At 60.1% G+C, this 17,313-nt stretch overlaps 1 protein-coding gene across 4 annotated transcripts in view; it reads right to left on the reverse strand.

Annotated features, from left to right (window-relative positions):
• The window catches only part of TCF20 (transcription factor 20), a 168,749-nt gene that overhangs the window by 140,297 nt on the left and 11,139 nt on the right, over positions 1-17,313 (reverse strand). The window contains exon 1 of one of the 4 annotated variants that reach the window (XM_080660600.1): positions 9,445-9,511. The exons of 2 other annotated variants lie outside the window; for them this stretch is intronic. The gene's annotated coding sequence lies outside the window, so the exon portion shown is untranslated. Of the gene's footprint in view, positions 1-9,444; positions 9,512-17,313 lie in introns of those variants that run through there. One more of the 4 variants, XM_080660602.1, reaches the window with a different exon arrangement.

Genomic DNA, 17,313 nt, shown 5'->3' on the forward strand with positions numbered 1-17,313 from the left:
GGCAGATGGGGCCGATCTGGCTCCTTCATTTGACACCTGGGGAAAGTGAGGCCCGGAGCGGTCACATCAGAGACGACGGGATGCAGTAGAAAGAGTGTGGGCTGAACGTGTCAGGGCCCTCCTGGAGACCGTGAGCGGCCTTGGGAAATCAGACACACATTCATTCATTCAAGCATCCGTTCACTCAGCAAATACTAGCTAAGAGGCTGCCACAAGCCAGGCACTTGGTGTTTGCTGGATGAACAGATGACTAAAAGGATGGGCGCCTGAAGCAACGGATGGCACTGGGGACGCAGCCACACACTCCACAGACATCCTCCCTGCCTCCTGGGGTTTACTGTCTAGTGGGGGAGGCAGATGCTTCACAATTAATTACAAACGACGTGGGCAGTGAAGAAAAAGCATGAGCTAGCCTGGTGTCATCCACCAGGAGGGCCCAGCCTGGTCTGGGGAGGCCTGGGCACACAAGCTCGAGGAGGTGCCACGCCAGCTGGGCCGTGAAAGGAAGCTGAGGGAGACAGGAGGAAGGACAAGCATGTGCAAAGGCCCTGAGACAGGATGGAGCTGAGGGCTTTTGAGGATGAAAGGCCCATCCCTCTATGTGGCTGGAAGGCAGAGACGGGTGTGGGAGCGGACACGGCCAGGCCAGGGGGAAGATTTGGGTCTTTCTCCCAAGGGCAAGGGGAGCCGCTGCAGGGTTATGAGCAGGAGTGATCTCGGGGTACCACGGGGAGAATTAGCAGGAGGGTTCAAATCCCAGTGCTGCCGACTTCTGCTAGAGCAACCGCGCCGACAGTTTACACAGACGCCGTGCTGAGCGAAAGCGGCACACACGGAAGGGGACATACTGTGTGATTCTGTTTACAGGAAGTGCAGACACGGACAAAGCCGGACCCGGGGCCAGTGGCCAGGTGGGTGGCTGTCGGCGGCAGGCGGCAATGACTGGAAGGGGGATGAGGGAGCCTCCTGAGGTGCTGGAATGTTGTAGGCCTGGACCTGAATGGGGGTTACATGACTCCAGGTGTGTGAAAACATATCTAGCTGTACAGTTAGAATTTGTGCACTTTTCTGTACTAAGCTGCACCTCCAAAGAAAAAAGTAAGTGGGAATGAAATCCTGGCCCCATCGCCCTGCCTCTCTGTTTCTGCATCTGTCCAACGGGGCAGGGGCCGGCCTGCCTCGCTGCACAGAGGGTCTAAGGGGATGGCATGTGCACAAGCCCAGACGACGGCCACTGCAACGTGAATGCAGGCACACCGGAGCGGAAACGCATCCGGCCCCCCCACGCCTTGGCCCTCTGTGGGCCTCCGTTTCCCCATCTGGAAGGAACCAGTGGTCTCCTCCTGCCTCCAGGGCAGCAGAGGAAAGAGGGTAAAACCCTATACCCAGGCCCCTGTGAGCCTGACACTGGAGGGGCCACACAACCAGGTGTCCCACATGCCATGGGCTGCTGAGGTAGGGAGGGGCCTGGGTGCCGTCTGGGGACCTCGCGCGGCCTTGGGAAATGAAGCGGCGTCATCGCCAGCCGTGCTGTGTCCTCAGCTGGCCTCCAGGACCCTTTAAGATCATTTCTCATGAGTCTGCCAACGACCCGGGGCCAGGTCGTGAGGGTGAGGATCGCCATCAGCTCCATTTTCCAGGGGAGGAAACTGAGGCTCAGAGAGGTTTGGTGTGCCAGGACTGCCCAGACGGCTGGGATCCCCATGGTCAGCCCACCAGGCACCACGCCAGCTCCCAGAGGGGGACGCCCGTGTGGTCGGTGCCCTGTCCTCACAACCACCGGGGGAGTTGGGGGGGAGGGTCTCACTCACGCAGTTCACTTCCTCAGGCAGCCAGTGAACACACACCAAGAGAACGCCCCCTGTGTGGCAGGCACCGCTCTAGGAGCTGCGGGTGGAAAGGCGAACAAGGCTGCCAGGACCCAGCTTCCCAAACCAGCGACAGCCCCAGCGGTTCCCTCGCTCGGCGAAAGCCAGGAAGCACGGTGGTGAGGGCGGCACACGCAGCGCCAGTCCTGTGCCAGGTGCTGCACTAAGAACTATCTCATTTAATCCTCTGCGCACCCCGGGAGGGAGGCGCCGCCATCCTTCCTCTACAGATGAGGACACGGAAGCTCAAATTCAGCGGCTTGCGAGACTGGCCGTAGACCACCTCTGCCCCTGGGGATCCTATCCCAATCAGCTCCGCCCCAGTGAAGACCCCAGCTCTGTGCTGGCCCCCACAAAGCAGGAGGAATAAGGGAGAACAGACAAGAAAGCAGACGGCCCCACCTGGAATGCTCTCCCGCTACACCTCCACCTCCCACGGCTGACACCTTCTCTTCCCTCGGGTCTTGGATAAAAGCCTTCCTAACCACTCTGCCTCTATCACACCCCCACACCCTCTCTCCAGCCCCCGCAGCTTCCCACAGCTGCGCCACAACCCAGCCCGGGACGTGCTCTAGCTTGCTTACTACTTGACTGTCTGTCTTTCTCGCTGTATCGTGAGGGCTGGGACCTGGTCTGTTGAATTCGCAAATGCCACACTCCTTACCTCGCCCCCCTCACAGCATCCGGTGCACAGTAGGGCCTCAATTCCCTTACTAAGGGAGTGAATGTTGACTGGCAGAGGGAACACAGCCAGAGCATCTGCTACTCCTGCCCCCAGTGAAGGGAGGGGGGTGAGGAAGTGTTTCGGGCCGAAGGCACCGCAGAGGCAAAGGCCTGGCGGCAGGGAAGCCCTGGGCTCTGGGCCCTCCAAGGGCAGTTGCTGAGCGTGGGGGGAGCATGGTCCCGGAGGAGGTGACAGGGAGCTCTTGCAGATCTCCAGCTTGGGGGACAAAGGGAAGGGTCCCCCAGCATTTAGATCACCTCCCAGGCCTGCCCAGACCAGCTTGACCCCCAGCCCATCTTAACCCCCAGCCCCACTCATAGTGGGCAACCGAGGTCTACGGGCCAGCCATCCCCTCCCCGCCCATAGGGAACACTGCCCTGGGGGCCCACCCATAGGTCAGGGAGCCACCGCCATCCGTGCAGGCTGTAGTCTGTGACCTTGGCCCCATTACCACGGCTCCTCCAGCAGCGCAAACCAGCTGGCACAGAGACAGAGCAGCTCCGGTGAGCGTCTCCCTGCAGAGGGCGGTGGCGGGCTCTATCACTTACCTGCTCCAGCCAGGACCTCAGGGTGGTGGCGGTGCTGCTGGTGGCAAGAACCGGCTGCATCCAGGGCAGCAAATAGCTCTCACCCCACGCCAGCGCCACCTGGCACAGCTGGAGTGGTCAGGTGGGGAAACCACTCAACCCCCTCCCTCTCTCCAGGCCCCGGCTGTGCCTCGCTCCCCCTCCCCTCCCCTTGGGCAACCTCAGCTTTAACCACTACCAGCTCTAGCTGCCCCTGGGCCCCTCCACCCAGATGTCCCCCCGCTTAGGCCTGCTCCAGGCACCCCAACTCCCCAATGGCACCGCCCAAAACAGGGGCCCTGGCCTTGGCCTGCTTCTCCAGCTTTCACTCCAAGGCTCCTCCTCTCACTGATTCCATCCAGATCCACACTGTGCCAGGATGCCCTCCCTGCCATTCAGGCTCCTCCTCTCACTGTCCAATTCTATTTCCCGCCCCCCCCCCCCCCGCCTCCTCTCATGTCATTCCTGCTACAAGCCCTGGTGCCACAGGCAGTGCCTGCTGCCCCCCCACATCCTCCATGGCTTTGACCCCTGCTATTCCCTCGGCCCGAGTGCTTTCCCTCCTCGTCTCTGCTGCACAAACTCCTACGCATCCTTCAAGACCCTACTCAAAATGTCACCTCTTCTATAAAATCCTGCCTGATTTTCCCATCAGTCAGGACTCTATTGGTTGTAAGAGAAAGAAAAGGACTCACGATAGCTGGCTCAGAAAAGGGAGCACTGTCTATGCAACTGAAAACGCCACGAGTGGTTTCCGGCATCGCTGGACCCAGAGGCCCAAATCAAGTCACATACACTTCCCGCGCAGCCCTGCCTCCCTCCGCCACGTGATGACCTTACTGGAGGTTCCCCACCCCGGATATGGCTGTGGAAGATGGAGGCCAGTAGTCCCACATTCAACCCTGTGGTTCCGTAACCACGCCGAGCCAGTCACCCCCTGGGCTCTAGATCAAAATCCCAGGGGAGTCTCGGATGGGCCCAAATGGACCACGTGCCCATTTCTCAACCAATCACGGTGGCCAGGAGGATGAAGCGTCCGGGCCCACCTGGGTCCCATGCGCACCCTGGGCAGTGGAGGGCTGTGGGTGCCAGGACCTCAGGGGGTACCAGGCAGTCAACCCTTTCAGGTCCCGGTCCCTCGTGCGTCCGCCTCAGGCTCCACGCATCCACTCGACATGGGTTCTGTCTCCCACCCAGGGCCCTGGATGTTCGCCGCTTCGCTGCCCAAGGAATCCCGCTCCCTCACAGCTGGGCACCAGGCGCCCACGACGGCAGAAAAAGGCCGGAGAAACTTTTCGGCTGATCGAATGGAGGTCGGCTGCACAGAGGAGACCGTGTGGGGTGTGTAATAATGGGTTAACCGTCACCCCTGGCAGGCAGCAGATCGGCATTTTCACGGAGGCCTCGGGGGGACACAAAGCTTAAATGGCAATGCAGAAAGCCGGGAGGGGGCATCCACGGGAGCGGGGGGGGGGGGCGGGGAGGGGGGTCCTTACCCAGCCCAGTCCCAGCAGCTCAGCCTGCGGGGGCCACTCGGCCGATCCCAAGGAGCTCGCTCGTGAAGGGGCTGCGAGTGGAAGGGCTGGGAAAATAATTACCGAGGAGGCCCGGGAGGGAGGGGAGGCTGGCGAGAGGCTAATGAAACTGCTAACGCATTAGTGATTCCTGCCTGCTCGGGAGGCGGAGGCAGACAGCCATGTTGCCAGCGCCCGCGACGGAGTCTGCCAGGCGGGCTGGGCACAGCACAGTGAGGCGGCAACAATAGGCACCTCTTCATCATCTGCCTCTCAACACGTGACTTTCAAAGGGCAATCTTAATATATTAAAGTCCAGATGACAGCATATTTCAACGCGTCGCATATGAAACTGGGCTGGAGTCCATTCAGATGCATTATAAATAGAACGGCTAAAATTCTGATTAAAGGCAGAACAGAGATCTAAGGACCAAGGTGAGCAGGGTGCCTGCTCCCATTTTCCAGACAGGAAACCCAAGCCTAAGAGGTCATCCACCTGTGGGGGGTTGTGGGGGGGGGGCAGGGCTGTTTCAAGAAAGCATCCAGCCCTTTCGCACCCACTCCTGTTCCCATGAGCCGCTCCTCGCCACCCCCCACCCCCAAACCCACGTCTTTTCCTTCTCCGAAGAGCTCTGAGCGGCAGGCAGATGCCAGGGTTTACAGATGCATCCGAAAGGTCTTGTCCAAAGTCACGACACCAGGCCAAGGGCACCACCCAGGGCTCGGACCCCGGGTCCAGTGCTCCCGCCTCCACACGAGGTGGGTACTTATTCATCAGTGAAAGGTGCAGTGTGATGTTCAGTTTACAACAGCTCCTTTCCGCTCCAGAGGACGACAGGGAGGCACAGAGGTTAAGTGATGCGCCCAAGGCCACACAGCTGGTTGGCTACAGAGCAAAGACTCAGAGCTGAGTTTTCTGACTCCAAAACCATGTGTTTTTGGTTCAAATGGGCCACGATGCAAAGGGGGTGCCTCCGGCTCCTGCCAGGCTGACAGAGAGATTGGCTGAGAAGTCCCCGTCCCACGTAACCAGGGTTCTCAGGGCAGCAAGCGGGAGGTGAGGCAGAAATGACCACACCGCGCTGGCTGTGCTCCGCTCTGCGTCACTCCGCACAGCACCAGCCCCGCTGTACGGACAAGGAAACTGAGGCTTACAGAGTGACCCCCAGCTAGTGAGTGGCACAGCCTGAACCATTCAACCACCCCACAGCTGGCCCTGGCCCAACTGCTGCTACCCCCAGCCTTGGCCAGGCACGAAGCCAGCCGGCCAGGTGTTCATGGAACCCAGTCTCAAGTATAGACAGGAGGCCAGTGACACCAGGTACCAAGTCGGGCCTGCCCCATCCTACCACCTGGATGCACAGGAAAGGTGTGGGCATGGAGAGGGGTCCCACTGCATCCTCAGCAAAGCACCCCCTCCCCTGTTCCCAGCCTGGTCTGGGGGACTCAGGATCTTGGTGACTAGTTGGGGGCCCCCACATCATACTCTACAAAGAAAGGCTGCCCCATCTGCACCTGTGAGCCATCTCCATGTCCCCTGGAGCCTTCCAGATATCCCTAGGCTTGGGGACACTCCTTTCTAGGGGTCCCCGCAGCTCAGGGAGCCCTTTCCCCATCTGTTCTGAGTCTCCTTCCCCAGGGAGGCGACCAGAGGGTGAGGCCACTCTGAACTCCCCTATGGACGCAAGACCCCAGTGCAGGAGGCATGTCCTGGATGAATGAATGAGCAAAGGAATGATGGGAGCTAATGCCACCTGACCTGCTGCTGCAGCCCCTTCCCACAGCAGCCTGCACCCAGCATGGAGCTCTGCTTCTGTTCGTCAAAAGGAACTCTCACCCCATGAGACCAACCCTGGCCCTCAAGCACCGCCAGACAAGGAAACAGGCTAGGGGGCCCAGGGCCTCCCAGGAGGCAGCGGCACCAGGACGCAGACCCCAGAAGATGGACTTGAGTCTGTGCCTCAGCCCCAGGCACTGCCTTGTCCTATTTCCAAAGACCAATCCACACATGCTCCCTTGTTTGATCCCCGCCCACCCCAGGGGGCTCTGCCCTGGCTGTCCCCAGGACAAGGACGCTGGGGCGCAGAGCAGTCGAGGGCCTAACCCAAGGTCACCTAGTCATCAGGATGCACAAGGTCTCAAATCTTTTCCATCTTCCAATCCTCGTCATCCATTCCATGAGCCAAAGCTGTCTCCTTCCCCATCATCAACGCAGTAAAGAGGAGGGGGAGGGGGAGAGGGCGAGGAGGGGAGGGGGAAGGGGAGGAGGGGAGCCCCCCAAGCCCGCAGCAGGCTCCTTTCTGGTCAGGGGAAAGGCCTCTAATGAAGGCCCGGCAGATGCCGCTGAGCTGGCGGTGTCAGCCTGGGAGCCCTGCGGAGCTGCGGGGCGAGCAGCTCTGCTCCCAATTAGCACACAGGTCCTCCATCAAAGCGCACGCCTGCTGCCAGGAGCAGAGGCCAGAGGGACGGCCCTTCTAACAGTGGGAGGAGGCCACAGCTCTCTGGCAGGCCCTGGCCCCTGCCCTTTGCCTTTCTGGGGGGGGAGTGCAAACCCCCCAATCCCCTCACTCACTCACACCCTCTCCAATCAGCCAGCTCAGGGCAGACGCCTTCACCCCGGGGGACGCACTAATGAAGATGGCCGACATTAATCTCTTCCCTCTCCCGACAGGTCAATTTATAGTTCCATGGGGAGCCCTGGCGCTCAGCCAGAGGGCCTGACATAACTCTCCCTGCTCCCTGGGAGTGCGCTGGGGTGGGCCTGACGGGGCAGTGGGGCCAGGGTCCCAGGGGACAGGGCAGGGAGGGCTCCTCTGCCTGAGTGCCCACCATCACGGCCCCAACAAATCCAGGTGGGGCCTTGGCCCCTGAACGGAATGGCTGAGGGTCAAGGCCGGCAGGTACCTGGGAGCATCTGGGTCTTCGGCTCCTCAATCCAGGGCATCTGTTCACTAGCAGGAGACCTCAAGGAGGCAGGGGGCTTGTGACTTTCCCCTCCCCAACGAATGCCAAGGGGTTCTGAGAGCACCTCTAAGGAGCGCAGGTCCAGCTGCTCCTGGCAGACCCCCAGCGTTCCTTCCTCAAGGATCAGCGAGCTGGCCGCTCTGGACTGGCCCTGTGCTGGACCCTGGGGACGTGTCAACCGGGTCCCTGCTCTCCCAGAACTCAGTCTGATGGGGGTGGCCAACATGGCAACCTATGGTGCCAGGCTGCACCGGGCTGAGAGCAATCATGGGGGGACTCGCTAAGAGCTGGGGTATCCATGGGAAGGGGCACTGACTGCACTGCCCAAGAGAAAGGGGGGTCTACAAGGAGCACAGGGAGGAGAGGACACAGCCGGACCCTGAGGATAAGGAGTTCAACAGGCCAGACCCGGGGGACAGGGTGTCTGGGGGAGAGATCACCCCGAGCAGGGGAGACCCAGCATTCGGGGGCTCTGGGACCAGGGGACATTCAACTCACAGGGGGTAGGCTGCAGAGGTGGCCACAGCAGACCACGGAGAAGCCTGGCCTTAACAGTTTGGCCTGTTTTTTTGGGGCTGGCGGACAGCTGAGGAGCTCAGAAACTCAGAGCTGCATTCAGAAAGACAGCATTAACTGTGGTGTCCCAGACCTGGTCAAGGTGGGGGAGGAGAGGTGGGCTGCCAGGTCAGAGGGTAAAGGAGGGACAGAACCAGCAGAACCCTGTGGCTGATTGGATGGATGGGCAGGTTGAGGTGCCTGGGAGGCCACAGGCCTGGGGTCTCCAGTTTGGGTGCTGGTGGAGGTGATGTCATTGTCCCAGGGTAGGATGGGGCTTTATGCTACACTTGTGAGCCCGGAAGGTCCCAGCAGGCCCCCAAACCCAGGCCTGGGATTGAAAGAAGGGTGGGACCCAAATGTTGGCTCTGAGTGCAAAATTCGGAGCAGCGCTGGACTCTTCTCCTGGAGGCAATTCATTCCCTTGGCGGAGGTGAAGCAGCGGCCTGCCCCCTCCCAGGCACTCCAAGAGGAAGCGGGCCTGGCACAGGCAGAGTGGGACCAGGCCGCCCACATGCTGGACAGAGCCCTCCTGCTGGAAGCATATGCGCTGGGCTGTCCCCATTTCCCCGGGTGCCAGAGCCCAGCGTTGCTCTGCACTTCAATGCTCCCCGAATCCCTTCCTGAAGGGATCGGATGCCCCATTCCCCCAGGCCCCGGCCCCTCCCCCTCCCCTCCTTCACAGCTACCCAATCCCTGGGAGTGTCCCCATTTTCCTAGGTGCTAGAATCAGAATGGAACCGCACACTCATTAAAGAAAGGGGCAAAGAGAACGAGGCTAAAACAGAGAACCAAAACGCTTACAGTGGCTGCATTATGTTGGTGGGACAATGGCTGATTTTTTTCTTTTTTCTACAATGAAAAATTCACACCCTCACTCAGTGGCTGTGTGTGCCCCAGTGGGGAGAGCTCGGCTTTCGCGTCAAGCAGTCTGAGAGGTCACTTCCTAGCTGGGGACCCTAAGCAAGCAATTTGGCCTCCCTTAGCCTCCGTTTTCTCATCTGTACAATGGGGACAAAAAACCACCACCTCACACTTCCGATGAGCCGGTCACGCCCGGCGCGCAGTAGGCACGCAGTGAGTGCCAGCCGTAGAGCATCACACCCCCGCGTTCTCGCCACCTGTCCGGCCTCGGGAGGAAACTTGAGACGCCCCCACGTGCCAGACGCTGGTGCTGGGCGGGCACAGGGTCCCCGGGGCAGGCGCCCGCCCATCCTCCCGCCTCACCCCGCCGAGCCGCGCTGCCCCCTTACCCTGGTGGCCGGAGGGCCGGCATCGGTCCCGCAGGAGAGCCCAGGCAGCGAGGCCGGGCTCCGGAGCGCGGGGCGCGGGCGCGGGCAGGGCGCGCGGGGGCGCGGGCCGCGCGCTCCGGGCCGTGCGCCCCGCGGCCGCCGCGTCCTCGCCTCCAGCGCGGGCCTCGCGCGCCCCGGCCGGCCCGGGGGCAGGCCCTGCGCAGCGCCGCGCCGGGTGGGGGGCGGGCCTCGCGGGCCCTGGAGAGGCGCCCGGGCGGCGAGGGCTCCCGGCGGGCGCGGGCGGCGCCGCTGCGGTGGCCCCGCTGCTGAGTGGTGGGACGCGATTTACTGGCTGCAATTCCCGGCGCCCCTCGATGGCACTTAAGAGAGACCGGGAGGGAGCCAAGGAGAGCGGGCGGAGGGCGGGCGGGCGGAGGAGGGGCGGCGGGAGCCGTGCGCGCTGGCGGGGGAGGGGCGCGGGGGCGGGCGGGAGGTGGGGAGAGGCCCGGATGGAGGCGGCAGGCGGCCGCGGCGCGCGGGGCTGGGGTGGGTGGGGGCCTTGCCTCTAGCCCCCGCCCACCCTCGCTCAGCACCCCCTTGCACTGGCGCAGTTGTGGGGTGAGGCCAGCCCCCACCCAACCGGCCCATCCCACCCCTCACAAACCCTCCATCCAACTGGCCTATCCCACCCCAACCTCTTTCTTCACAATCTCCCCACCATCCAAGGGCCCACCCTGCCCAGCATCCTCCCTCTTCACAGCCCCCCACTTCTAACCAGCCTGCTCCCCCTCAGCGCCCCTCCCCATCACCACCGCCTTGGGGATCAAACTCTTGGCCCGCGGGCCCAATCCAGCCAAAGCCATGCTTGGTTTGACCCCATGGCATTTTTTGTTTTAAATTAAAATTAATTCCCATCATTTAAAAATGGAGAATTTTCACATAAAATCCACATTTCCAGCTTAGTTTAGAAACGAGGAGGCGCAGGCAGGAGCCTCTGCCCTGGCATTGCCACTTGGCAGCCGTCTTGACAGAACCCTGGCCTGCAGCTCGCTGCTGGCCCACCTGGCCGGCCCCACAGGCCTGTGTCCTGCAAGGCACCCTTCACACCCCAGTGCCTTTGAAGGCCCTCTCTGTGGGATGCCCACCCTGGCCCTTAAGGCCCAGCCTCTGGCACTTTCCCCACCCCCAGTGGCCACCCAGCCTCCCTGCTCCCACCGCCCGCCCTGCCTGGTTCCTTGCAGGCTGGCACTGTGGCCTCTGCGGCTGCGCTCTCGCCACAGGGCCACTGCTCTCGGCCTGGTTTCTCCCACCCTTCCTGGCTCTGGGCCTGGCCCACAGTAGGCGCTCAGTAAGTGTTGGCTGAGGGGCAACCAAAGAACAGCCGGATTGGGAATCCACGAGGCAGCCCGGGCCACGGTGGGCACAGGGCACCGGTCCCTGCAGCTGATGTTCATTTTAAAAGCCCCAAATGTTCATTCCAGGCGGTTCTTGGCAACCAAGGAAGCTGATGGTTTCCACGCTTCGCTTTTTCCCACCTTAATCCCACTGCCAAGGCCTCGGGGCCTCTGCTGCCTCTGCCTTCAGACTGGCATCAAAACCCTCCCAGAGGTGTCCACCTGGGGAGTATCCAGGAGGTTCAGGGAGGGCCCAACTGTGCCTCTCTGGCACCTGTGAGGTCACAGCAGGCCTCAGAGACACAGGGCCTGAGGGCAGTGGCTGGTCAGGGACCCTGGAGACCCAGAGAGCCCTCCTGCACTGGCACAGCTATAATGACTCCCTGGGCAGGTGTCTTGGCACCCCTTCATCCTACTGCTTCCTGAGCAGTGGACAAGAGGGGTCCAGGCAAGGGCCACCCCTTTCCACCACCAGACACCACAGGCTTTTCTAAAATCCTATGTCACGAACCCAGCCAGATATCAGGATCCCACTGTACAGAGAAAAGACAAGTTCAGAGAAGGTGACCTTGCCAAGGTCACAGGCTGGTAGGGCACTAGGCCAGGAGCCTGCATAGCCCTCCAGAGTGCCCCTGCCCAGCATGGAAGTGAGACTCCCACCTCAGAGCTGGATCCAGACTAAATCTAGGTGAGCCCAGCATGTCATGGAGATGAAGGCACCTGGATCCGAGCACTGGCTCCGGGCAGGCCTCCTACAGCCTTGCACACCTGGGCAAACGTCCAGAACCCTGTCCCCACCTCCTCAGCCACCTCCTGGCCACAGTGGCCCAGCCAGGAGTCCTCTCAGTGAGGGGCCGGGAAGCAGGCCTAGCTTAGCAGCCAGCAACCACGCAAAAAAACAAAACACTGGCCAGGACCTCAGTGTGCCCACCTGCGATATGGGGGGACAACCCAGCCTCTACGGGCTTTCGGGGACACAAATAAGACAGCGGACAAAGAGGAAACAAGGAGGAAGGGGAGCCAGGAGGTTAGGTGCTTGGGTGCTGAGGTGAGCTAGTCTGAGTTCGCATCCTGACTTCCCCACCTCGCAGCTGTGACTCTCTGCCCGGGGGCTCAGTTTCCTTCTCTATGAAAAGTATAGGGGCAGATCATAAAAAGACGGATTGACTTCAGAGACTGAAATGAGGCTGATGCGGGACGAGGCATGTGGAACCACTCAGCACAGCCTGGCAATGGTGAAGTTCAAGGCTGTGACCTTGACGAGGGAGACAGAGGGAACAGTGAAAAAGCATGGGCCCTGGAGGTTTACATCCTAGCTCCACTGGACCAACTGTGTGGCCTTGGGCAAGTTACACAACCTCGCCCGGCCTCAGTTTCCCTGTCTTAAAAAATGGGTCCATTAACGACATTTCCCACATCATCTGGTTGTGTTGGGGGTTAAATTAGATAACTCAGGTCTGATATTTCGAACAGCGCCCAGCACCAGTAATTCTCAAACAGCATTAGCTCACTTCTCATTACTCTCTAGACCAGCCTTGGGCAAACTACAGCCCGCGGGCCGGATCCGGTTGTTCTATCCGGTTCTCTTGCTCTCCCCTCCGCTCCTTTACTTTGAATTTATATTAGTTCACACAAACACTCCATCCATGCTTTTGTTCCGGCCCTCCGGTCCAGTTTAAGAACCCATTGTGGCCCTCGAGTCAAAAAGTTTGCTCACCCCTGCTCTAGATTAACAGAGGCAGCCAGTCCCAGGCTCGAGGGCCAGACAGCAGCCTTGACTGCAGGCCTCGGAGCCCCGAGTCTGCCCAGCCTACAAGCCTTAGTAGCAGTGATGGGCAGGTGCAGGGGGCACTAGCTGAGCCCTCAGGGTCCAGGATTATCCTGGAGGCCACGCAGAAGGGCCCACCTGGAGAGGGGTGAGGAGGCCCGCAGAGAGGCCCACCTGGAGAGGGGTGAGGAGGCCCGCAGAGAGGCCTTTCCTGGCCTGACTTCCGTAGCTCCCAGTTTTCCCGTCTCCGTAACAGGATCAGTATTTAAAATTGTCTTTATTTACCTTTATTTATAAGCTCGGTGAGGATGAAGGTTTTTTTGACTGCCTTGATCCTTGCTGTCCCCCCGACCCCGCCAGCATCTAGAGCAGTGCCAAGCACATAGTAGGTGCTCAACAAACCTTCTCAGATGCTAACAACTTGCTAGAAAGATGTGATGGCATTGCCCCCCGCCTATAGGCAGCCCCCTTCTGAGAAGACAGCCCGGTTCAGCTGCTGTCCCCTTGTCATCTCAGCTCCGCCAGAGTGGGGTCAGGGGGCGACAGTCCTCCCTGTTCTGCAGCAGGAAGCATGTCACCATCACTGCAGTGCAACTGGGCCTCTTCAACGAGGGAGGGACCTGGCAATTTTCTGGCTCACGGCTCACTCCAGAGCTGCCTGGCGACAGACAGGCCTGCAGGCCCGGGAAGGCCTGTTCCAGCACATGCAGCCTGGGACTGCCACCCTAGAGCCCAGCAGGGTTTCTCCACCCCCGGGGGCTGGAGGGGCTTCCCGGGTGAGCCCCAGGGTGTCATCTGGGGGCTGGGCTCCTGCCCCTCCCCAGCCACAGTCCCTCACGTGTGCATGGCACTCCCCCGTTACAGTTTACAAAGTGCGTTCACAGACATTATCACATCGCTCCTAAACGCCCCCTAAAACCCACAATAAATCTCTCGCTCTGGCTCCGGAGCCCACCGGCTGCTTGCTTCCTAATCAGTGAGCAGAGGGCCTCGGGGCTCAGAGCCTGCCAGAGCCGCGCCAGCAGGGGCAGAGGGGGGTCCACGTGGGCGGGTGGCAGCTGGCGGGTGGCAGGCCCAGCTGGGGCGCTGCAGGAGCGAGGAGCAAACCCTGAGGCCCAATCCTGCGAAGGAGAAAACTGCTGTCTGGACCCCGATGTCTCCTGGGAGAGCGCTGCTGGTGGGGCTTGAGGGGAGGGGTCCGAACCAGACCCGGGGGCCGTGGAGCAAAGGTTAGAGAGGGGACCAGGGGGCTCCTTAACGTGGGAGCGCCACCAGGGAGGTGGGCTCGCGGCCAGGCACGTGGGGCCAGGGACCGTCAGCCCCAGCTGGCTTCTCACCTGCTTCTCTCCATCCCCGGAAGCCAGTCCCCTGCCAGCCCCGAGTGCCAGCCTGTGTGCAGGCTTCCTGCTGGTGCCTTCACCACCCTGGAAAGCCCAGCCTTCCTTGAGGACAGTTCAGACCCCCCCACCCAGACCCCTCTGTTTCCGGAGGCTGCACCACAGGCCCCCAGCTGGGCTGGCCCCTCTCCCTAATTGCCAGGCCCCTCGCCTTCTTTGTAACTTGTCCCCTTGTCCCCGGAGGGCAGCTGCTTTGCAGTGGCTCAGGGTGCCCCCCCCCCCCCGCTTCCCCTGCGCTGTCTGGCACGAGGGGGGGGCGCTGAGACCCCATGTGACCGGCCCATGAGCGCTGCTCCTAAGTGTCCAGCCCGGCACTCAGCCCTGGGCAGCCACCGAGAGAGAGAAGCCCCCAAACGTCTGAGCCAAATCAGCCAGCGGCCGTGGTCGGGTTTTGTTTTCTTACCATGTCCCTTGATTCTCAAAGTTATGGGATCTCAGCTTACAAGCTGTGGAAAGTTCAGGAAAGTTTAAATAAGCAGGACGAGGGAGGGTCTGGCCCGAGGGGGCTGCGGCGGCCCTGGCGGGCGGCCCTCCCACAGCACAGGCCTGTGTCCCCTGTCCCCCCACCCTCCAGGCGGCGGCTGGGAAAGCCTGGGGCTCCGCCTCTGGGCCCAGCCAGAGAGCTGATATGCCACAGCCGTGCTTGTGGTGGCGTGGAACAGGTGGTGGCTCTGAAAGGAGCGGCATTTTCCTGTTTGCTGGATATGAAAGCCAGCTGCTGGGCCTGGCGGGCAGAGGCTCCAGCGTCCTCGGGAAGGGCTTGCCCGCGGTGTGTGAAGTGGGGCAGGCGGTGGACTTACGCAGCTGGAGGCGGAGTAACCTCTGTGAGGCCTCGGGGACAGACCGGGACCAGGAGCACAGAGCTCAGGGAAGCTGGGGGCCCAGCACTTTGGCCTGGGGTCCCAGGTCCTTTCTCCTGATAAGGGACTCGTACCCAGGAATATAAAGAACTCTTACCACGCAACAATAAGAGGACAAGGAACCCAATGTGAAAATGGGCAAGGAATGCGAACAGACATTTCTCCAAAGAAGACATCTAAATGGCCAATAAGCACATGACAAGATGCCAACATCACCAGTCATTAGTCAAAGCCACGGGGAGATACCGTTTCTCTCCCACCAGGATGGCTATCACCCCAGACAGGCGATGACAAGTGTTAGCGAGGACGTGGAGAAACCGGAGCCTCGCGGGCTGCTGCGGGGGATGTGAGATGGTGCAGCCACCGTGGAAAACCGTTCCTCAAAAGGTGAACCAAGAGTTACTCCAGCGTGGCTCAGTGGTGGAGCATCGACCTATGATCCAGGAGGGCCCAGTTCGATTCCCGGTCAGGGCACATGCCCGGGTTGCAGGCTCAATCCCCAGTGTGGGGCGTGCAGGAGGCAGCCAATCAGTGATTTCTCTCTCATCATTGATGTTTCTCTTTCCCTCTCCCTTTCTCTTCGAAATCAATTTAAAAAAAGGGGGGGGGGTTTACTCTAAAACCCCTAATTCCACCTCTAGGCATCTACTCAGGAGAAATGAACATGTGTCCACTCAACTTGTACAGAATGTGTATAACAGCATTATTCACAACAGCCCCAACATGGAAACAGCCCAAATGCTCACCAACTGGTGGGCGGATAAGCAAAGTGTGCACATGAGGCGTAGCCATGCACGTGAATATTATGTGGCCATAAAAAGGAATGATGTCCTGTCCATGCTACAACAGGAAAGAATCAGTCAGAAAAAAGTAACAGCAGCAACAACAACAAAACATGATGTTCCGTGAAAGCAGCCAGACACAAAGGCCACAGGTCGCCTGATCCCCTTCATGTGAAATGTCCAGAACTGGCAGATCCATGGAGACAAGAAACAGACTAGTGGTTACCGAGGACTGGGAGCAGGGGGGTGGGGAGTGACTGCTAACGGGTACGTTGTTTCTTCGGAGGATGATAAAACTGTTCTGGAATTAGAGAGTGGTGATGGTTGCACAGCTCTATAAATATACTAAAACCACGGGGTTGTATACTTCAAAAGGGTGAATTTTATGGTATGTGAGTTGTATCGGAAGAATGCTAGTTTTTTAAATGATAGGGTCCCTATATCTCAATCTACCCCATAGGCCCCCCAAGTGTTGGCCCTGCCACCTGCCCGGGCTCAGCCCCTGCCCCTCCCAAGTCGGGATAATGGTGGGGTACGAGGTAGCAGATGCCCTGATGTGGGTACAGGACCCTGACTCCCCGAAGTGTCTGCCGAGGCCTTGCTCTCGCCGTCCCTTCTTTCCCCACTTGCTGCTCAGCCTCTGGATCTCAGCTCAGACACCTGATCCCAGACTCCGTGACTGATTCTCTTTCCTCTCACAGTCCCCAGCCTTCAATGCAATCATGGTGCCAGCATGGAGGAGGTGCACAGTACACCTTACCAGCCGTGGGCAAACTACGGCCCGCGGGCCGGATCCGGCCCGTTCGGCTGTTCTATCCAGCCCGCGGAGCCGAAAGAGCGGAGGGTTCTCTTGCTCTCCCCTCCGCTCCTTTACTTTGAATTTATATTAGTTCACACAAACACTCCATCCATGCTTTTGTTCCGGCCCTCCGGTCCAGTTTAAGAACCCGTTGTGGCCCTCGAGTCAAAAAGTTTGCCCACCCCTGCCTTAGCCAAATGAGTGAAGCAAGAACAAGAAGCCCACCCAGTCTGAGGCTGTATGTCGGGAGGGGAGGGGCTGCAGAGGGGGTAGGTGGGCTGCGGAGGGCCTGTGCCAGGAGGGCTTTCCTGCAGGCAGTGGGGAAATCATGGGGATAAGGAAGGGGCATGACAGACTCAGGTTCCAGAAGGACCCCTTTGCCTACTCTACAGGGGATGGACCAGCAGCACAAGGCTGGACATGAGGCCAGGAGAAGGCCGTGGCCTTAGTCCACGTCTGGAGAGTAGGACCCAGCCTCCTCCCACCGCCACACACCACCCTGTTCCCCACATCCTCCCCTACCCCATGCTTCTGGGCTCACTACGCCCTTTCCCCCTCTCTGCTGGGTATGAAGGCCACCCCCGCAGAACCCTCCCTCCCTGAGCCTTGCCAGCATGGAGCCCTCAACTCGGCCAGGCTTTTCTGGAACCCAAACCAGGCGGCATGACCTGACCAGAGTTTTCAGTGATAGTGACTTCATTTGAAGTGACTTAGAAATACTTAACAATCAAATCACATGTAGTCATAAATCACGTGTCGAGTGGCCTGAAATTGAAAAGAATTAAGAGTATCCTTTGGCCTTATTCTGCCCCGTGGAGAAGTGGCTTCCAGCCTGGGCACACTGGATGTCGAATCCTCGAGAGCAGGGACCTGTCTGTCCAGTTCATGGG

The sequence above is a fragment of the Plecotus auritus genome (assembly GCF_963455305.1).
Source record: "Plecotus auritus genome assembly, chromosome: 3".
Classification (NCBI taxonomy): domain Eukaryota; kingdom Metazoa; phylum Chordata; class Mammalia; order Chiroptera; family Vespertilionidae; genus Plecotus; species Plecotus auritus.